We start from the raw sequence: 8,031 nt of genomic DNA on the forward strand, positions 1-8,031 counted from the left end.
CCAGGCAATAGTTTGGAGGAATTTAGTATCAAGCATTTGGCTGAACATTAACACTTGTCAGCAGAAATTTTTCTTTCCCAATCCTACTCCCTTGGGCTGCTATGAACGGGATGGATTTGAGTGTGTGAAAGTACTTGAATTCATGGATGGAAGAGCTTCATAATGTGGGTTCCATATCAGAAGAAAAATGGTAATTCAAAAGGAAGTCAAGGACATACAGCTACATTATAGCAGCTGCAGGAGATGATGAGCCTATCGTGTGTAACATGCTGTTTTCACAAGGTTGTGGGAGCTGTGTAAGCAAGTGGATATGGCTACAGCCTCTTCTTTATGGCTGCTGACCATTTCCTTCAAATGGTACAACACCATACGTGCATTATTATTTTTCCCAGTTAGATAGTACTCAGAAATCTACTCAGTTTAAAAATCAGATGTTTGGGGAGGAATACTTGGCTATATTTCTAACAATTTCATTAAAGATAGTGCTGTTTTTAAAAATAATTACAACATATACCAGCATCTGGACTATAAAGGGGTGCCAAAGAGAAAAAAGAAATGTATCTATGTATATGTGTTATACACATATTTGTACACTTATCAGTTCAGTTCAGTCACTCAGTTGTGTCTGACTCTTTGCAACCCCATGGACTGCAGCATGCCAGGCTTCCCTGTCCATCATCAACTCCCAGAGCTTACTCAAACTCATATCCATCTAGTTGGTGATGCCATCCAATCATCTCATCCTTTCTCATCCCCTTCTCCTCCCACCTTCGGTCTTTCCCAGCATCAGGGTTTTTTCACATGAGTCAGTTCTTCACATCAGGTGGCCAAAGTATTGGTGTTTCAGCTTCAGCATCAGTCCTTCCAATGAATATTCAGGACTAATTTCCTTTAGGTTGGACCTCCTTGTAGTCCAAGGAACTCTCAAGAGTCATCTCCAGCACCACAGTTCAAAAGCATCAATTCTTTGGCTCTCAGCTTTCTTTATAGTCCAACTCTTACATCCATACATGACTACTGGAAAAACCATAGCTTTGACTAGATGGACCTTTGTTGTATACAAGTGTTTTGCATTTATATATGCATATATTTGTTTGTTCTTTCCTATCTTAGCAATATTTATGATAAAATAGCTGGCACTTATGTAGTATTAAGCTCAAAGTGCTTTTACGTTTAATAATTTATTTAATCTAATGGGGCAAAAGCTCCCTCTTTTAAATTAACATCAAAACAGAAGTTTACTTTTGGAGTAGGAATTCAAATATTTGAACATATTTTTTACCTGGCAAGTCATTTTCTCCTCTAGGACAGATAAGAAGCCATTAAATCTAGCCCAGCAGACTGAGAATTCAGCAAATCAAATGGCAGATAAGGAACTGAAATATGAATGGTATACCAAATTCTGAACTTAGCTGTTGTGGGGAAAGAAACATTTGAATGGGTTTGATGGGAATTTGTATTTTTAAAGCAATTGTTCTGCAAATACCTGGAAGAGAGAGGAGGAGCAGTAGCCAAAATGGGTTGAGAAGACCTAGTACAACATGGATCATCAAGGCAGTACCTAAAATATCTGTGCTTTTCAGTTTGACAAAATAATCAATGGTAGGTGATATGAAATCATTTTGCTTTAGAACTTACTCCAATAAAAAAGATGGTATTCATTCAGAGACAATCTACATCCCAAATGAATTTTTCCTACCATTGCCATCAATAATTCACTCCATGAGGGCACGTCATTTTTCACCATGGAAAATTAACAGTGATGTGTGGGGCGCTGGCAAGAGAGGAAAGAAGCTGATATTTTATACTCTGTTCTTGTCAATTCTGTGTTTGTGTTTGACTGGATTTGTTCGAGTCTTAAGTACTTGGTCCCATGATTCTCATAACTGCTTGTAAGCCAAATGTCTTACAGTTTGGGTTCAGACACTCTGCTTATTATTTCTGTAAAAGCTTTATGTTCTATAAAAAATGAAACATATTGTATTATTCTTCCTATAGCATGGGACTCTTGAGTGGGTTTACTTCAGGTTCATGGGCATGCTACTCACTCATTGCACAGGGCCTCATGCTCAGATAGCCTCAGATAGGTTTAGTGTTCTGCTATCAATGTGTGCCATTCTTAACAAGTTTTGAACAAGAACCCCATGTTTTCATTTTGCAGTGGGCCTCACAAATCATGTAACTGGTCTTGTAGGTTGCAATAAAAAGTTCAGTGACAAATAGACTAAGATTTCAATTTCTTCCCTGGATCTTATACCTGCTTGCACTTGGACAAGCTAGTTGGCCTTAAAGAGCTTGTTCCATTTAATAATAAAATGGGGATGAAAACTATTTACCTCATAGAACTGTAATGATGATTGGATATAGTAAAACATATAAAAAGCCTAACTAGGATAAGACAAATACAGTTTTAATATCAGCAGCCAACTTCAGGCACTTGTCTAGAACAATGTGTGATGGATGCTATTTAGGCTGAGGTACCCTGTTTAGGCTCAACAGGAAACACTCCAAGATTGAATCAAAGATTAAATTCGGGTATAAATCGTGTGACCCTAGCCTAACACAATGGCTGACTCTTGATAAGAGTACAATAAACCTAAAACTTTATCCCTCTTTTGATACTGCTTGCTCTTAACCACTTTAAATCTGATCAGTCATTTCAGTTCCGTCGCTCAGTCATGTCCGACTCTCTGCGACCCCATGAATCGCAGCATGCCAGGCCTCCCTGTCTATCACCAACTCCCGAGGTTTACTCAGACTCACGTCCATCAAGTCAGTGATGCCATCCAGCCATCTCATCCTCTGTCGTCCCCTTCTCCTCCTGCCCCCAATCCCTCCCAGCATCAGAGTCTTTTCCAATGAGTCAACTCTTTGAATGAGCTGGCCAAAGTACTGGAGTTTCAGCTTTAGCATCATTCCCTCCAAAGAAATCCCAGGGCTGATCTCCTTTAGAATGGACTGGCTGGATCTCCTTGCAGTCCAAGGGACTCTCAAGAGTCTTCTCCAACACCACAATTCAAAAGCATCAATTCTTCAGTGCTCAGCTTTCTTCACAGTCCAACTCTCACATCCATACATGACCACAGGAAAAACCATAGCCTTGACTAGACGGACCTTTGTTGGCAAAGTAATGTCTCTGCTTTTGAATATGCTATCTAGATTGGTCATAACTTTTCTTCCAAGGAGCAGGCATCTTTTAATTTCATGGCTGCAGTCACCATCTGCAGTGATTTTGGAGCCCCCCAAAATAAAGTCTGACACTGTACCCACTGTTTCCCCATCTATTTCCCATGAAGTGATGGGACCAGATGCCATGATCTTCGTTTTCTGAATGTTGAGTTTTAAGCCAACGTTTTCACTCTTCTCTTTCACTTTCATCAAGAGGCTTTTTAGTTCCTCTTCACTTTCTGCCATAAGGGTGGTGTCATCTGCATATCTGAGGTTATTGATATTTCTCCTGGCAATCTTGATTCCAGCTTATGCTTCTTCCAGCCCAGCATTTCTTATGATGTACTCATAAGAAAGTTAAATAAGCAGGGTGACAATACAAAGCCGTGACGTACTCCTTTTCCTATTTGGAACCAGTCTGTTTTTCCATGTCCAGTTCCAACTGTTGCTTCCTGACCTGCATACAAATTTCTCAAGAGGCAGGTCAGGTGGTCTGGTATTCCCATCTCTTGAAGAATTTCCCACAGTTTATTGTGATCCACATAGTCAGAGGCTTTGGCATAGTCAATAAGGCAGAAATAGATGTTTTTCTGGAACTCTCTTGCTTTTTCCATGATCCAGCAGATGTTGGCAATTTGGTCTCTGGTTCCTCTGCCTTTTCTAAAGCCAGCTTGAACATCTAGAAGTTCATGGTTCACATATTGCTGAAGCCTGGCTTGAAGAATTTTAAGCATTACTTTACTAGCATGTGAGATATTGTGTGGTAGTTTGAGCATTCTTTGGCATTGCCTTTCTTTGGGATTGGAATGAAAACTGACCTTTTCCAGTCCTGTGGCCACTGCTGAGTTTTCCAAATTTGCTGGCATATTGAGTGCAACACTTTCACAGCATAATCTTTTAGGATTTGAAATAGCTCAACTGGAATTCCATCACCTCCACTCGCTTTGTTCATAGTGATGCTTTCTAAGGCCCACTTGACTTCACATTCCAGGATGTCTGGCGCTAGGTCAGTGATCACACCATCGTGATTATCTGGGTCATGAAGATCTTTTTTGTACAGTTCTTCTGTGCATTCTTGCCACCACTTCTTAATACCTTCTGCTTCTGTTAGGTCCATACCACTTCTGTCCTTTATCAAGCCCATTTTAGCATGAAATGTTCCCTTGGTATCTCTAATTTTCTTGAAAAGATCTCTAGTCTTTCCCATTCTGTTGTTTTCCTCTATTTCTTTGCATTGATCACTGAGGAAGGCTTTCTTATCTCTTCTTGCTATTCTTTGGAACTCTGCATTCAGATGCTTATATCTTTCCTTTTCTCCTTTGCTTTTCGCTTCTCTTCTATTCACAGCTATTTGTAAGGCCTCCCCAGACAGCCATTTTGCTTTTTTTGCATTTCTTTTGCATGGGGATGGTCTTGATCCCTGTCTCCTGTACAATGTCATGAGCCTCAGTCCACAGTTCATCAGGAACTCTATCATATCTAGTCCCTTAAATCTATTTTGCACTTCCACTGTATAATCATAAGGGATTTGATTTAGGTCATACCTGAATGGTTTAGTGGTTTTCCCTACTTTCTTCAATTTAAGTCTGAATTTGGCAATAAGAAGTTCATGGTCTGAGCCACAGTCAGCTCCTGGTCTTGTTTTTGCTGACTGTATAGAGCTTCTCCACCTTTGGCTGCAAAGAATATAATCACTCTGATTTCGGTGTTGACCATCTGGTGATGTCCATGTGTAGAGTCTCCTCTTGTGTTGTTTGAAGAGAGTGTTTGCTATGACCAGTGCATTTTCTTGGCAAAACTCTATTAGTCTTTTCCCTGCTTCATTCCACATTCCAAGGCCAAATTTGCCTGTTACTCCAGGTGTTTTTTGACTTCCTACTTGTGCATTCCAGTCCTCTATAATGAAAAGGACATCTTTTTTGGGTGTTAGTAGCTTCCTCTTAACCTTTAGCCAGAAAAACTGAGGTTAAATTCCTTCTAGGCAATAGATATCATATGTGTCTAAATTAGGCTTCAAATTCTGAGTTGATGAATAAAGAAAGCCTCACTTTGAAAGACCCAAGATTATACTTTACAAACTTTAGTTTTCATTTGTATGAAATTGCATATGTTTTATTTTCTGAAATTTTTGCTGATTATCAATATTCATGCTGGCCTTAATATTCATGATTTTTTTAAGCTTATTTACTTACGCCAACCCCACACCCATAATTGAAACATAGGTTGTTTTGCTGGAGAAAGAAACTTGGCTCAGAGAAGTTTCTTTGCACACCATTTCTATAAAATGCCAACTATTCACTTGTAACAATATTTTTTTAATGAATCATCTTTCTCTGCTATCATTGCCCTTCTTTGAAGCTGTCCTCTGTATGGAAGATGAACACACAGTGCTCTTTTATCCTTTTCTTTGGGTTTTTAATTGAGGTGTAATTAGCATACTTGTTTCAAGTGTGCAACATAATGGTTTGATATTTGTGTATATTGTGAAACAATTTCCACAGTAAATCTAGTTTGCATCTGTCACCATGCATAGTTACAAGCTTTATTTTCTTCTTGTGATGAAGACTTCTAAGATCTATTCTTAGCCACTTTCAAAAATACAATATTATTGACTGGGGAGTTTTTGCCAAAACTAACATCTATTGCCATAATGTATCTCTGGTTAGTAATGTGTTAACCATAGTCACTATGCTGTATCTGACATCCCTATAACTTATAACTGGAGTCTTGTACCTTTAAGATGTAAGGATCGGGGGACTCATCACATAGTTATAAAAGACCATGCAATATTAAGATTTAGTAGGTTTGCTAGGGGCTCTCATTCCCACAGAAGCAGTCTGATCTCCCAGAGACATTCCTCCATTCAAGCTTCCTCATATTTAGTTATTGATGTCAGGACTATCGGCCGAGAATTGATGCACGCTTGGTTCTGCTCTTCACAACTCAGTATTTCCAGCCTTCATGTTGTAAAAGGGGCCCACCTCCACTACCCCTTATCCCAGGGCTTCCTTAGTACCCTGGTCTCTCCCACACACAGCTTGGACAACAATCTTCATCCAGAAACCACGTATGAGTTTCCAAAATTTAGGTAAGAAATGGTGAACAAAGTCCAATCCAACATGGCCTTCGTTAATTATGAGGTTAGTGCACCTCCTCATTAGGATGCTGGGCACACACCTGGGAAAAACAAAGCACAAACTCAAACCCTGAGGAAACGGCACGAACTGAAGGGCGTCACCCAGTTAGGGATTGAGGCATTGCCAGCTGCATTCTCCACCAGATGTTCATTCAGGCACATGGAGCTGCTACTGGGGAGACATTTCTCTAGTTTTGATTCTCATAATGAACCTATTGAAACATCAGGTGTGGAGCTTTCCAGGTGTGAGATCACGTTGTTGCTGAAGGACTGGTAATGAGGGACAGTTCTACTTGATTTACATATTTATATAATCTGCTACTCGAACCTTTGGCTAGAGACACCCTTCTGTGTCTGAGGAAAAAAAGTGTATTAACTTGATGGACAAAGGGTTTTGATTTTCCCTTCATTTAAATGGAAGCTATATACCGATTCCAGAAGCCTGGAAACGCTTTCATCCAGGTAGCTGAGAGACCATTATTTTCAGCACTGACACTACCTTGGGATTCACTTTTTCATATATTGTAGGTTTGCAGTTTCCCATTGACTGGGGTAATTGGCAATTCCATTGAGCGAACCTTAAAAAATCTGTTTTGCTCCTTAACTATAACATAATATGAAATCAGTATCGAATTTCTGTTCTGCAGCCGTTGAAATGGCTTATTTCTAGAAATGTTTAGAGAGTATAATAGTTTGCATCCAGATGTAGTTGCAGAACAGTCACTGAAAAATGCTTGTTTTCTTGCATATAATTCCAGCCTTCCACCTGTGTTAATTGCTAGTGACTTTTTAGGTTGTTTTTCAATATTTTCACGAGAACTGAAGCTTTACCAAGAGTATTATTGTATCTCCCACCCAAATGAATGCCAACTATTGATGTCTATGCTGATCTGTGAAGGAAATCTGTCCTCCAGCGGAAGGAATAGTAACGAGGTGAGGTATTTAATTTTAGGCTCTAGCAGCACTTAAGAGGGATCATCAGGAATCTTGTAAGTATGAATTATGACCCTTGAGTGGGCATGTGCATAGAGAGAGTTCATGTTTCTGTATCTGAGCACATCCACATTTGTGTGTAACTTCTTATGAGACATGAAGAACTAAAGCTGTGAGTCAGTGAGTCACCAGAAGAAGCTAAGAGAGCTCCATATGGAGCTGAGGGATGAATTCTGCAGCCTGAAGGATACCAAAGAGGGAAGTCACAGATTTACTGGCTACTCAGAATGTGGTCCGTGGACCTGTGGCATTGACATCTACTCAGAGCTTGCTAGAAAAGTAGAAGCTCACTCTCTACCCCAGTCCTATTGATTAATTTAACAGTCTGCCTAGGGGGTTTGCACAGTGCAAAACTCTATTCACAAGGGGTTATGGTACGTCTTTGCTCAAACTGGACTGGAGTGGAGCACCAGCTAGCTAGCATCGGGCACCTGGGATTTTGGCACTGTTGATGTTCAGTACCAGGTAGGAGCCAGGTTGGTGTTTCACTTGGACTTTGGACTGAAAAGTTTTAATGAGTTGTCAAGGGGTTGGGAGAGTCAGTGTCAGAGAAAGAGGTCCCACACCTGTAGGGGCCACAGAAAGGCTATGAACCCAGTCAGGCTGTAGTCTACCAGAATGAGAATCAGGGCAGGGGCACAGCCCAAAATGTGTGATTCAAAAGTTATCAAGGCATCAAAATAAAAGTGGCTTCAAGACTAAAGCTACATAGTTTGAGTTAGGGCTAGAGGATG

At 40.1% G+C, this 8,031-nt stretch overlaps 1 protein-coding gene across 6 annotated transcripts in view; it reads left to right on the forward strand.

Annotated features, from left to right (window-relative positions):
* Window positions 1–8,031, forward strand: part of NRG3 (neuregulin 3) — a 1,226,542-nt gene that overhangs the window by 758,584 nt on the left and 459,927 nt on the right. The window lies entirely within an intron of this gene.

Source organism: Bos javanicus, chromosome 28 (genome assembly GCF_032452875.1).
Source record: "Bos javanicus breed banteng chromosome 28, ARS-OSU_banteng_1.0, whole genome shotgun sequence".
In the NCBI taxonomy this organism is placed as follows: Eukaryota; Metazoa; Chordata; class Mammalia; order Artiodactyla; family Bovidae; genus Bos; species Bos javanicus.